At 34.0% G+C, this 14,708-nt stretch overlaps 1 long non-coding RNA gene across 1 annotated transcript; it reads left to right on the forward strand.

Annotated features, from left to right (window-relative positions):
- Positions 1 to 9,137: 9,137 nt before the first annotated feature.
- LOC128223850 (uncharacterized) lies at positions 9,138 to 11,413 on the forward strand. The gene is made up of 3 exons (XR_008259375.1): positions 9,138 to 9,194; positions 10,209 to 10,304; positions 11,386 to 11,413. It is a non-coding gene; the product is annotated as an uncharacterized LOC128223850 (long non-coding RNA).
- Positions 11,414 to 14,708: the final 3,295 nt, after the last annotated feature.

The following is a 14,708-nucleotide window of genomic DNA, read 5'->3' on the forward strand; positions in this document are numbered from 1 at the left end:
CTACTACTACTACTACTACTACTACTACTACTACTAAACCACTAATTCTACCACTACTTCTACTACTACTACTACTACTACTACTACTACTACTACTACTACTACTACTACTACTACTACTACTACTACTACTACTACTACTACTACTACTACTACTTCTACTACTACTACTACTACTACTACTACTACTACTACTACTACTACTACTACTACTACTACTACTTCTACTACTACTACTACTACTACTACTACTACTACTACTGCTACTACTACTACTACTGCTACTACTTCTACTACTACTACTACTTTTTCTACTACTGCTGGTACTACTACTACTTCTACTACTACTTCTACTACTATTACTACTGCTACTATGCATCATTGTTTATTTCAAACTAAAAACTAATTTGTAGACAATTTAATGCGCGAATTAATCATCTATAACAACACATATTGGTCTACATAAAAAAAGTCATCGAAAATAATATTTTCGTATACACGAAACATGTACGTTTTATTGTACTCTTAAATGGTTGTTTTTCACATACGGTATTGATGCATATTGTTTGTGGCGCTCAATATAATACGGAAGTGTTTATTATGTTATATTGCAACCCTCTTATATATATATATGAATATATGGTTTTTGAGAGAGAGAGAGACAGAGTTTCAAGCCTCTTAAGGAAACACTACGGACGTCAGTAAGTTATATACGTTGTAAATCGGTCAAATGAAAGACATACTAAACGATGTATTGTAGTAATAAAATTAGGGATTATATTAAATTATGGAATTTAATCGCTAATAAATTCATAAAATAAATCAAAACCACATTTATTTTCTGCATATTGGATAATAGAATTGTTACAAAATGCATCACTTATCCAATTAAATACAATTCAACATTCATTGATTGATATACGAAAAAGGAAGTTTTTAATGGACCTGATAGTTTTAAAATGCATGCATCAAAATATCCAACTTTTGAGCGGGCTCACGGCGGATAAATGTCAATACCAAATATTACAGATCGCAATGTCCGCTTTTCGCTATATTTAAGCTTCGACGACAGACAAGTTTAACTCTATATGTTCTAAACGCTCATCAATGTTAACATTCGAGCTATTCTGGTGAAAACCCAATAGTGTTGAGCCGGACGTAGAAAAGAAATGATGAAACAGTTTTTATTAATATTTCGATGTGTTTTAATGGATAAATGTCTTACTGGCGTTATTCCGGCCATATGCCCCCTTTTTTGAAGCATGCGTATAAAATTATTTTAAAGTCCTCCACGCATGGCCAGTGAGCATTAAGTGTGACATTAGTTTGGACCTGCTGAAATAGGTTTTGCACTCGAAAATTTAAGAAGAATACGGCAACATCTCATGGGATGACAAATTACACTGAAAATAATTAGTTAATGATCAGTTCGGTAGAACCTACATCGCCTGAAACTTTAACTAATACTTTTCTAATTATAGGGGTTGAAATTTAACAATTATATTTTTTAGTAGTTTGTGTGTTTGCAAACTAGGATATAAATGATTTGGTATGTGTTCTAAAGTATGTTATCACTATTGTTCCATACTGTGAAAAGTTGTGCTGTAAGTATCAATTTGGCGTTGCTTTGTCAATAGTTTATAACAATGACATGCTTAATGAGACACACCTTTGAAGTAATACAATCGGGCCAACAAACCTAATCGACCAACACTGGTTACACAAGAAGTTTATCAGAATGTTTTAAAGTTTAGACAAATTATAAATTAAACTTATCCAGGATTTAATTGGAAAAAGACGTTAACTGCATGGAAACACATTAAGAAGTAATTTATACAAACACTTTCTTGGCATGTATGTTATAAACCGTATTTTAGCAGTTCATAGGGTTTCACTAATGTCATTTTTAGATCGAGTTATTCAATAACTATCATGATACTTCATTATCTTTCGTCGATCTTGTTTTTACAAGAGATCACATGGATGTGTTTAAATGCAACTGACTTATAAAATACTACAATACACAAACAATAGGCGGTGCGTACCAGAGGAATGTCAATTAAGTTGTCTCTTTTTGCTTGATACCTTTACTGAGAATATGAACCTTCTATCAATAACACATTAACGTATTTTTAAGACCAAAGTGGAAATCAGGTCATTATACACATGGTTAAATTAATTACATAGTTTTGTCAACGTTTTGACCCCTGCTCTATTGATAGATATAGTACAATGGCGAATAACATCAAAGACCAATTATGCAATTATAATGCACCAATAATGGTTGGTATATGTATGCACACACAACATTTATCAGAGGTTTCAAACGTCAAAAACATCTTATCTCACCAGCGCTCAATATAGTTTTCTTTCGAGGCAGATTAAGTAAATGAGGGATGAATAGGACAAAATATCACACTAAAGACAAAAAGGTTCAAATGAGAAGGGCAGTGTTCAAAACGTAAAATGAAAGTACTTTGCTATTTTTACCATACAGTTGATGCTTGTTGGTGCATTCTGTAGTAATGAATTGGACAAAAAACGATACACTATAAAACATGTGTAAATGGTCTTCAATGTTTATCGATTCAATTGAATAAACGGTAACTTGAATGAATTTAAACATTACTACATGATTTATATACAACATGACAGAACCTCTTCGCCATTTTAAGTACTTGGTATATTTTTTATCTCAACACAAATAAGTTAATTTGAAGCACGTCTGAACATTGGCATCCGCCACCTGAATATGGGTTCTAATAATTAGATAACTCATTGAAATACTTGGCTATTCTCATGAACAATATTCACACGTCTTTGACTTAGTTTCTCCTTCACAACGTGATGTAAAGCTTTCCCTGAACCGACAGTCGTCATATTCACCCCATTAACAGCTATCTGCAATATATATTAACACAATATGCAAGTGATCTGTTTAGAAATGACCTTTAAGGCTTAGACAATTCGGTAAATTTAAAACTTCAGAAGCATTATGTTTGTTAAAAGATGTGCAAATTATGTTTAATTTCTGGATTAAAATACTCATTTTTAATTACAGGATTGAACGGGCTAATGTCAACGATAATTGCAATGTTCAGAAAGTGAGAAATAAGGTACGGAAGAAATATATCATAAACATTTAATAAGGCCTTGGCCTATTTTTCTCATGACAAATTTTACACTTGTAGAGAAGTAAAAAGTCAGCCCCGTATAAGCAAATAATTACCTATTCGACTCACTTGGCCTGTCGATGTATTTTCGACTTCGCCATTGACCAAAGCGCAATTCTTTTAAAATATTAAATACACAATATGTAGATGAAGTAATTCAGGCCAATATATATTCAATTGGTAATACATGATACGCATTATTATATGTATCTTACCTATGATTTGCACATTATCCAAATGCCGAATTTCACCCCAATGATAAACGCCACGCGCGTGAAACGAATTCATTGCAATAAGCGAAATTTAGTTATATGCGCATGTCATTTACTAAAACGGCAGCAACTATCAAAATATATAGTTAAAAACAATCCTAATCAAAGTGCAATAACCGACGTTTGTCTGAAAATCCAAATAATATAGATATTGTTACCGTACAGTTTCAGTTTTACATTTTACCCTGCGCGCTGTAAAGGTTGTGCGTCGTTAAACGATTAATATAAATTAATTTGGGAAAACCATTTTCATTGAATAGAGTCAGGCACAAACAGAAAAAAGTATCTTAAATAAAAATAAGGGCACGTATTTGTCAAATATGATAATATTAAGTTTTCAGAAAAATACCTACGAAAAGATGGCATACGTACTATAGTCTCAATGGACTTTAAACAAACACCTTCGTTCAAATTCAGAGTTTTCATTGACTTTGATAATATTTGTTTGAAAATTATGCCAAATTGCAACAGCGTCCGTATTTCTGCTTCCACACTGAGATGATTCCACCAAAGGTCTCCTAGTTGGGAATTTTATCGCAAATATAACGAAGATCGATTTCCTCTCTGCCACAGCGTTCTGAATTGATATTCAAGTAGTTTACTTTATATTTTTCAAGTTTTTGCTTTTTAGCCAGTAACATTAGGCCTTCGTTTTTTGTTTCTCACATCGTTTTAAGGGGTTTTATGGTAATTATTGTCTTTTGCTTTCACACTTTTATGAAGCAATGAAGAACATTTTCTCAAAACGCTAATAGTGGGCTTGCTACTCTATTTTCTGATGTTAAATCTATGTTTCGTTATGTGAGATTCACAGTGTCGTCTATACCCCAGTGTGAGAACAAAAAAATCTGTAATATAGCAAGTACTGTTCGAAATTAGAGCTTGAAAACCTCGGAAAGTTTTCGACAGTACAGACCATCAACAATATGAATATGGACGTATGACACATAAGATGCAAGAAAATAAAAAAGAAAGGAAAACCAAGCTTCTTAAACAAGAAGGCACGCATTCTTCTTTAGAGATTCGTGACTAACAGTATTTTTGCCAGAAATCACACGTGACACGTATGGAAACAATGTAATTTTACAACATGTCACTAACGAAGAAGTCAGAAGGGATAAGAACATCCCGGTTTGCGAAAAGAATTTGAACATCCCTATCAATACAGATAATGGTGAGACACTGTCTGTGGATATGATATGACCTTTGGGGGAGGAACTTTTTTACCAATCGACCGACGAACTGAAACGTTTTAATATTTTAGTTTTCTGTTTCACTGAAATCCAAATTGTGTTAACAGTTAAAATAACCGTTTATTACTTCTTTGATACTTTTGTGTCTCGTTTTTTTATCATTGTTTTTTTCAACAAGCAGCTATATAACTTCGATTATTTGGAATTAATATATTTCATACTGCGTATAATTTCGTTTAGGGTGACAATCTTGTATACCAAACAGCCGACGAATAAAGCTATAGCCATGAATTCGAATATAAATCTGTATATAAAATATTGTGAGAGCAAGTTCAGTTTTCAGAAATTGTCATGCATATTAATTAGATATACCCATATTATGTAGTTTGAAATACTTAACACTAATTTTAGACAGATCCGTACAGTCTTGATTCATTAAACAAGTTATTGTTCATCTTTTACGACCTTCAACAAAATCCGATATTGTACCGCCATATCTGTGAAAAACATATTTATTTTGCTCAAGTGTTTTTTTTCGAATCAAAAATCATTAAAATACTTAATTCGCTACTGCAATCAACAAAAACCGATGGAAAAACATAGTTTCCTTTTTATTTAAAAAACTGAGAAATTTAATTTTTTGTCAAATTAAATTTTGTTTTCTCAGATCATGTTGTTGTTATTATTTTGTAAAAATATCGAACTCTTTTCACAAGATGTTACATAGTGTTTTGTTATGACTGTTTATGTGATTTTCCAGTTAATCAAATCGTATACCCAAGAATGGATTTTCTTATAAGCGATTTTACCTATTCTATGCTCATGATCTATTTTTTTTAATATACATTGTTCTTTCGTCAAACCCGCTGTCATGTGTTATGTGACATAATTTAACTTTCTTTTCCTGTTTTCTTTACCGAAAGATAGTCCTGACTAGTATTCGTTTAAACCAAACAATTCCATTATAATAAGAAATAATAAAAAAATAAAAACTATAAGTCAATTCGAAGTCATTTAAATTTATTTCTATGCAATTACCAGTGTTTCTGTTAAAAATATGATAATTTTTCTGAAAATTCTATAAATATAAAAACAATAAAGAGTCATTTTAGGCCTGTTAAATTAATACAATGCAGCGACTGAACTCTTGATGCATCCAAATAATTTTAATTTTTATCCAAATTGACATAGTCAAGATAAATATCTGCATAAATACATTATCAACTCTATACAGATCTGATTATTAAAAAGCATGATAAGTATGAGTTAATTTGTAATATATATTTTTGTATTGACAAATTTCTTAATGCAACATACATGCATATTTTATTGTCATTGCAAATCATATTGTAACCTGCCTTCCTGTAAAAAGTCTGGCTAGTTTATGCAGTAGTTTTTTTTATTCAATTTAAGACATGTTAAATTCCAGACTCAATAGTCAATCATGTTTTTTTAAATAAATAAATGTTAAACTTGTTTTTCTTTCGCGGAGTTCATTTGAATTATTCTATTGAAATGCCTGTGTTGCAGGTTAAATATATTTGTAAACAAATTATTAAATTGAATCAAATGTGACGTTTCTTATCACAATAATAAGGAAGAGAGAAGCATGTAATGCGTACATAATAAGGAAATATGGATCAAATTCACAAGTATATAATAAGGATGTACAACAATGTCAAATATTTTCTTTAATAAGGAACTATCATATAATATTATTGTAGCTTAGAAGTTCACCTTTTTGGGAGTGAAAAAGGTAAACGATTGTGTTACTTGTTTAAGGAAATACTTAATATTTTAGGGCAATTGTGGTTAAGAGTGGTTTAGAGAATTTCTCGATATGTTTGCCTCATATATATATATATATATTTATATATATATATATATATATATATATATATATATATATATATATAAATTCAGTATTTTTTATTATTACTTTTTTAAACGTAAACAAAGCACTGAACAACTATATGTTAATGTCCATGCTTTGTCACAATAACAGGTGGCTTACATGCATTCTAGGATAACGTACTTACTTAATAAAGTTCACCGAAATGTTTTCAACTCGTTAAACTAGTAATAAGGATAGATATAAAGAAACTATTTGCTCTGTTAGGTTTTTTGTTGGGCAGATGGCTAGGGTCTATTTTGAAAAGTGAAGAATACTCTTCCACTAATGTTGGTGGCCCTGAAAAGGGCCGGCGACAGTAATCCACAATATTCCAGGTTGGTCGGGCTCCACGACGGAAACCACATGTACACTTGGGCTGTTCTTATTGGGATTTTCCATCCCGTCAATCTTGCCTGTGCTGCAACCAACTGTTTTAACGGCGATCGACAAAACGGACAATGTTTGTGACAACCGGTGCAGAGAGATTATTGCTCCCGCATAGACTTATGAAATAAAACTCTTTCTCTTCATAGCACACCAAATATTCTTCAAACCACAGTTTTTGGAACATGACTTGTCCTATATGTTAGGTGTGCTCTGTTTTTCCACCAGGAAGTTTTCGGTGTACGTCTTATCACGTCTATATCTTGTTGTTGAATATTTGAAGTAAGCTCATCTGTAACAATTATTGAGTGTGTTGTAGAAGTGCACCTGGGTTTTCTCGACCTACCACCAAACAATTAAGCTCTGAAAATAATTTTTGTGATATAACAATAACACCTTTTAACAAAACGTTAATTCCAAATGTATCGACAAGTCCTGGATTGAAGTTAGTTTATCAATTTAGATGATTTGTTTCTTTAGATTTTCATTTTTTTTAATCTGAAGCTTCTTGATTAGGTTTATATATGTTTCGAACCTTTAACATTCTTACTTTATTTCGGATTGTTTGGATAAGAGTGAGGTTTGTGCATGTAAACTGGTTAAACCCCCCAGTAAATTTACATGTTACTGACCGTTCCAATGCGTTACCTAACATTGATAAACATATAGTTTATACGCACTGTGTTGTTTGTGGAATTTTGTGCTGTTGTTTACATGTTTCGTGTTTGTGATTTTATGTGTTCTATGTCTTTGGCGTTTTCCCTGTGCCATTAAACGGGCTTTATGTTTAAACTTTTGTCTACTGAGCTTGTTTCTGTGGTTTTTAAATAAATATTGCTGATGCCCGAACAAGAATTATTTTAATGGATTTAATCAAGAGGTATGCACATGAGAAATTAAGCAAATTAGGGTTCAAATATGATAATATATAATCGGAAGAAAAAGTTTAGTTAGTATTTTCATTTTTGTACTTAGTAAACTTTTGAAAATAGTTTTATTAAATACATCTAAACATCATGATGTTGACCTATTCATCATCTATACATTGGCTAATGCATGATTTGCCACTGCATACAGAGGTTTAGCTTCTTTTCGAAATTCACGTGGTGCACGTGCACACGTTAATCGGTATGGTCATTTTGTAGTGTCCACATTGAAATGATCTGGACACAACATTTCGATGTCGTCTCGACGTCATCGTTTCATGGCTGCCCAGAAGATCGTAAATCAATTGAGAACTGCCACAGGAACCAGAATTGGTTTTCACTGCACATAATCGTCTGAATGCCGCACGACTTCCTGCTCGTCGCCCTTACGTTGGCATTCCGCTGAGTGCAGCACGTTTTAATTGAGCTCGCCAACGTCTTTGCTGGATAAGACGGCATTGAAAAAAGGAATTATATATAGTATATATGGGATTATCTTGGACGTAAAACGTAGCAGAGATGACGTCATAAGGTTGCGGACCTTGGGTGCGTATTATCAACGATCGTACGAAAAATCGTATCGTAAGTGTTTACGACAGGTTTACGATTTTAGCTCCGAGCGTCTTATCAAGCCTGTCGCAAGTATATCAGTATTTCGTAACCTTACGATAATCGTACGCATGCGCAGTTAAAGCGAGCTCTTCAAACGGAGGTATTTTATCTGATGTTTGGTGTCTGCTGTCAGTTTTCACTTGGACGTAAACAAGTTGTAAAAGTTCTGTCAGAGGATGTCTTTAAGCGGAAAAGAAAAGAAACGAGGGCCAAACTGGACGCTAGAAGAAAGAAATACGCTTATAGAGCTATGCCGGGCCAGTACAAACACACTCAAAATGAACTGGGGAGAAGTGGCTGACAGGTTTTTCCTTTTGTTTATTTGTTAACTTTCTTGTGTCAGTAGTTGTGAATCTGTTTATCGACACCTGTACATATATAAAAATGTATATGGATATGTTAAGGCTAGTATCTGTTCTGACTAGTCATAAACAAGTTTTATTTTCCTTAGTGGATTTGTATTAAATAAATTACTAAATTAAAATTGGTTTGTTTTTTTAACTGAAGATTAAAAGTCGATACTGTATATGTTGATTGAATTGCTGTTTTTGTTGTTGAGAATGGGAGATATACCCTAGGCATAATTATTTAATATATTAGCACATTTATTTCATACTCACAAAATGTTCATGATTGATATATACATATTCAATTCATTAAATTTGTTTTGCAGGGTGAACAGTATCGGGGGAAACTCCAGAGTCGCCCATGAGGTTAAAAAGAAGTGGACTGATATGAAGGTACTAGATAAAGTAATATAACAGGTGATATGTGCTAAAGAAAATTATGTTTTCAATATAATTCATCATGTGCAGCAGACAGCTTGTTACAACTCAGATGAAAAACATGAGGGTATTTTGGTTTCATTAGACTTGCAGTGTGTCTTATTTACTGGATATTGGACTGAAATTAAGCAATATCCTAAAACTATATGAATGGGTATTTTATCAACAACAAAACATTCTCTAAAAGTAACAATGAAGTAAGAGGAAACCATATATTAAAGCTGCACTCTCACAGAGTGAACGTTTCGACAACTTTTTTTAATTTTTGTCTTGGAACGGGCTGATTTTTGCAAAAATGCATGGAAACCAGTTATATAAGACTGCTGCTAAAAGAATTGATCGCAGATTTTTATGAGATTGAAAATTGATGTTTTATGCATTTTTCTTTACACGTTAGTAACAGTTTAAGACATAATAAACCAGTCAATTGTAACAACGGACCCCCCCCCCCAGGCCAGGGGGATAGCGGGGACTTTTTTGGTCCAGCCAACCCGAGGTGAAATCCCCGCCGGAGACAAACTGCTGGTAAAATCACCGTCAAATGTCACCGCATCCCTGACTTAAGACAGGCCCATTCCCTGTTAATTTTGGCGCAAAGACAAAACTACTCAGGGCCACTTGGAATGTAAATTCACGGCCAATTTCCACGGATATCTCTGGTATACCCGTGGATCTGGGGGTACAATTGACTGGTGCATAACATAAAACATATATAGATCTGTGAGTGCAGCTTTAACAAGTCAACTAGTATAATATTGTATAGATGCTTTCCTTATATCTATATCATATCTAAGTTTCTTTTGCTTTATTTACTCGATTTAAATATTCTATCAAATTATTTGTTTGTTCTGCATAATATTTCCAGTGCATCCAGGTGTTATTTCATACTAATTTGATATGATGTTAAGTGTTTTGTTTACTTTGCCATAATATACAATATCATATATGTTATTGTTTTTTAAATTACAGAGCAATGTAAAGAGGAAGGCGCAGCAAGAACGGACAGAAAGCAGGCAGACAGGAAATGGGTTGAAGACTATAAATCTGGATTCTTGGGAGGAAATGGTAATTATAATAATCACCCACAATAAACAAAACGTTATCTGTTAACATATGAATCAATCCTATGCAAAAGTGCTTGCTATTAAACTGACGATCCATTTTAAATTTATTGGAAGTGTATTGCTATACTGAAATGAAGCTTACCCTATGTATTTTCAGCTCACCAGAGCACGAAGTGCTCAATGTGAGCTATTGTGATCGGTTTTTGTCCGGCGTCAGTCTGTCAGTCAGTCCGTCCGTCAACAATTGCTTAAAAAACTTATCCTCTAAAACTACCTACCCAAATTCAATGAAACTTCACATGTTTGATCAGTTTGTTTTTCAATATTCTTTGAACAAATATCAAGCTATATTGATTACAAAGGTTAAACTCTCAGGTGAGCGATTTAGGGCCATTATGGCTCTCTTGTTATGGTTCATGCATAATTATCAGCGAAAAAAGAGCTATATTTTTCTGTCTTTTAAATATTGGGATAACTGTGTATATTGTTTTCCTTCAATATATATCCCAGCCTCACTTCCATATCAAACAGAGTTGAGAATCAATTCTAATGATGTCCTATCTGGTATGATGCTGCGTTCACAAACACTTATGCATGATTTAGTAAAATTAAATTAACTGTTACTTATATTGATTTAAGTAATAAAATAAAGAGATGACATAATTATATCGCAATATATTATTCATTACATGAGCACCAGTGGTTGAAATTAACACAAGCCCTACAACAGCAAAATGTCTTCCGAGTTTTCTCAAATTCTGAATTTTATCTAGCAGGGCTTGTTAAAAAAAAAGATGCCAAGCAATATCAGTTTGAATTTGGGTTTGTCAATCCAAAAGTCTAGTTTCAATGACTGAAGCACCATCAGTAAATGTTGCAATTATGATTAAGCCAATTGTGTGATATTGTTTTGCTGAATTAGAATATATAAAATATATTATATTTGAAACAGTTCTTTTCTTTTTAACAATTTGCTTTACAATGCAATTAAAAGTTTGTTGTTTGAATATAAGTGCATATGTTTCATAAAGATAATTGTTATTTTTTTGTAGTGGTATTTCTTACATTTAAAAACCTTTCAGGTATTGACAACCATTCCAAAGGTGTCAGTTGATGGCATTCCTGGAGGCGTGCAGTGCGGGGTTTCTTCAATCCAGGAATCGAATAAAGGTAGTGCCGTATATTTAAACCAAATTTAATGAAGGGGCCCTAGTTAACATTCTGCGTTTAATGTCATTGCATTATATCAAATATATGTATCGTATAACTACCACAAAATTATAAAACATGCCACAGGTTTGCTTCCAAAGTTTTCCATTTCTTCATACTTGTTTTAAAAAATGGCAAGTCATGTTATATCATACAAATTCAATTATACTATACATTTAAATTACCATTTGTTATTTCTTTTTATAGAAGAAGAAGAAGAAGAAGAAGAAGAAGAAGAAGAAGAAGAAGAAGAAGAAGAAGAACGAGAAGAAAAAGACATGATCCAGGGAGCAGGGATTATTTGTTATTTTCTTTGGCATAGTAAATGCATTCACGTAACATAAATGACGTCATAGTACAATTTACGTTCTTTTGAAAGCCACCTTGAGAGGGGTTTAACTCTATAGAACCGTCTTTTTCAAGAAGGTTTAAAACTATCTTTTCGAAAAGTTTTAACATAGTAGAACAAAGGGAGATAGCTCTATAACTTGACGGGTCAGATCTTATTTTGTTGCCTCCCTTGAACAGAACTGTAATCACGCCCTTCTTCATCTCTGTTGGAGTGTGCGAGAATTGTATCATATGATTAAACAATTTCGTTATGCATTTAATTAAGTGATTTCCGCCGTGGATGTAGTTTTCATAAAACAATTTGTCGTATCCACAAGCTTTTCTTTTTTTGCATGATTTTAGCGCTGTTGTAACCATATCGATAGATATTCTTGGAAACTGTATGCACCATTGACGTGTATTATTTGTTAAGTCGTTCAGTTCCCTTTCAACATACGTTTTGTATTCGGTGTCAAAAGATTTGTCTCCGTACACTGAGTATAACTTTGAAAAATATGTTTTCCAGCCATGGTTAATACGTTCGGGGTCTGAGACTTTATTGCCATCAAAATTCATTTCAAAGCCGGGTGTAAAGTTCTTTTTTGTTTTGTGTTTGTTAACTAATTTCCAGAATTCATTGTTATCAAGATCAGCGGCACTATCAAACCGGTTTTCTTCTTTTTCAATAAATGCGAGAACTTCATGGCGGTGAGTTCGACGAAATATTGCTTTTAATTGTTTGTAATGTATGTAGCTTCCGGAAGTGACGTCGCGGGGCTGTCCATCGGTAACCCAAGCTGCCCGCGCAACTTCCATCTTTTTGTGAAGTGTTTTTGACTTACATTCCAATATGGTTTTATATGCGGTTTAAATTTTACTCTAGGGATAAACAAGTCGGTGGCTAGATTTATTATCACAGCGATACCCGAATAGAGATTGTCAATATCTGATGTGGAAACGATGGGTAGTTCTAGCGCAAGACGTAGGACCTCGCTGTTTTCTAAAAAAATCCTATAATTATCGATATTGTTTGGTTTGACGTTGTGCCAGTTGATAACGCCCCCAAGTTTAGAAGGAAGAGAGCCCTCGTTACTTGGAATGCTAAGTTTACAAATTATTGGCCTATGGGTAGAAACATTTGTTGCATGATCCTCTAAAATTTCACAATATGTAAAACAATCTAGTGCCATTTTTTGATACAAAAATATGGTCAATAAGCGTTTCTCTGTTAGTATTAAAAGGTACATTGCTAAACTTCGAACCCTGACAAAATGACATTGTATTTAAAGATTTAAGATTATGTCGGTTTGCTATATCTAACAGTTGTGCTCCCCTTGATCCTAATATTGTGTTTATACATCTCTCTGAAGGGAGTTCAGTGTTAAAGTCTCCTAAAATAATCAGTGTTCCCTTATCATTATATTTACATGCAATGTTTTCTAGCTCTTCAAGATAGCCATTATACACAGACATTGGATGGTTTTTACATGGTACGTAGACCTGTATGACAAAGATTTATGCATCTGGGGCTGTCATAATTTGTATACCAATAATCCTTTCCGAATTAAGTTCCAAAGGCGATATTATGTGGTTTATGTCTTTTTTCCAGAGAAAAGCAAGACCGCCTTTTCCCACCTTCCTTCGGGACATAATATCTAGGTCGGGATCGGAAAAGGCATAACTCATATACTTGTTATTTATAGAATCGAGAAATGACAAATTTGCTCTGTATAGCCAGTGCTCTGAAAGGCCACACACTTGAATGTTATTCGTTTCCAGCAAGTGGCTTAAATAACTTGCGCTTGACATGATTCCACTGGCATTCCAAGTGGCTAAATTCAATACTCTAGGAATGACCGTGAATGATTGTTCATGAGCGTGTTGACCGAGTCAACTTCGGAGTCGAGGACGGTAAACGGATTATAGTCCTCGTCATTATCGTAACCGCTTTGATTACCATAATTACTATACCCAGGATCGGACCTTAACCGTCTGATCGGACGTGTGTCCGTTTCAGATGGTTTGTCCTGTAAGTTTAAATTATGGTCTGCTTTACGGTTTCTAAAGCTACCATTAGACATCCATGGACGGCAGGATATACTGCGGGGCCAAAAATATGGATCCTCTATCAGCATATTGGCATTTCCGTCGTCCTCGACGTTAACTCGAACCACAGTGGTTCGCCTTTGTTTATTTCGGAATATTGTAACCTTTGTGGGTTTGGGGCCCTTCGTTCTAACGAAAGTTGCAATTTTGTTTTCGGTAATATTGGGCCTAAATCCTCCGACGTAAAAGCGTTTTGTACGCTTGCGTACATATTGACTAAAATCATCATGAGTTTCGTCAAGTGGATCATGATGAGATTCATTTTGAAAGGGGTGCTCTACATGATCATGATAGAAGTTCATATTTTGTGCAGCAAACCGAGACGCGATCTCGTTCGGGCGAGAGTTCCACTGCTTTTGCCGTTTTAAAACTGGCTTATCGCGGGTAGTGATTATGATTGGGATGCGATTATGTTGCTGTTTGGTGTCTTTCCTAGTGCGAGATGGGGAAACATTTGTTGGTTGAGGTGGGGCGGGCGAGTGGTATAAGGCGGGCCGAGGCAGAGACAGTATCCTTCCGCATGGGATGGACAGGTGCGGGGATGATGGTAGGATCAGTCTCTGTGTCAGGAGAGCACGTCTTTGATATAATGCCGCTATGGTTCACACATGATTCTAAATGAGCACATTTAAATGACAGACCAATCAAAGACTCTTGAACGCATTGAAGTGATCCTTGATTTTGACAGCAATATGACTTACATGTTAGTATGTCCTTTTTTACATTCGATTCCACGTCAGTCACGCGTGAAAGTATGCCC

The sequence above is a fragment of the Mya arenaria genome, chromosome 17 (genome assembly GCF_026914265.1).
Source record: "Mya arenaria isolate MELC-2E11 chromosome 17, ASM2691426v1".
NCBI classification, from domain to species: domain Eukaryota; kingdom Metazoa; phylum Mollusca; class Bivalvia; order Myida; family Myidae; genus Mya; species Mya arenaria.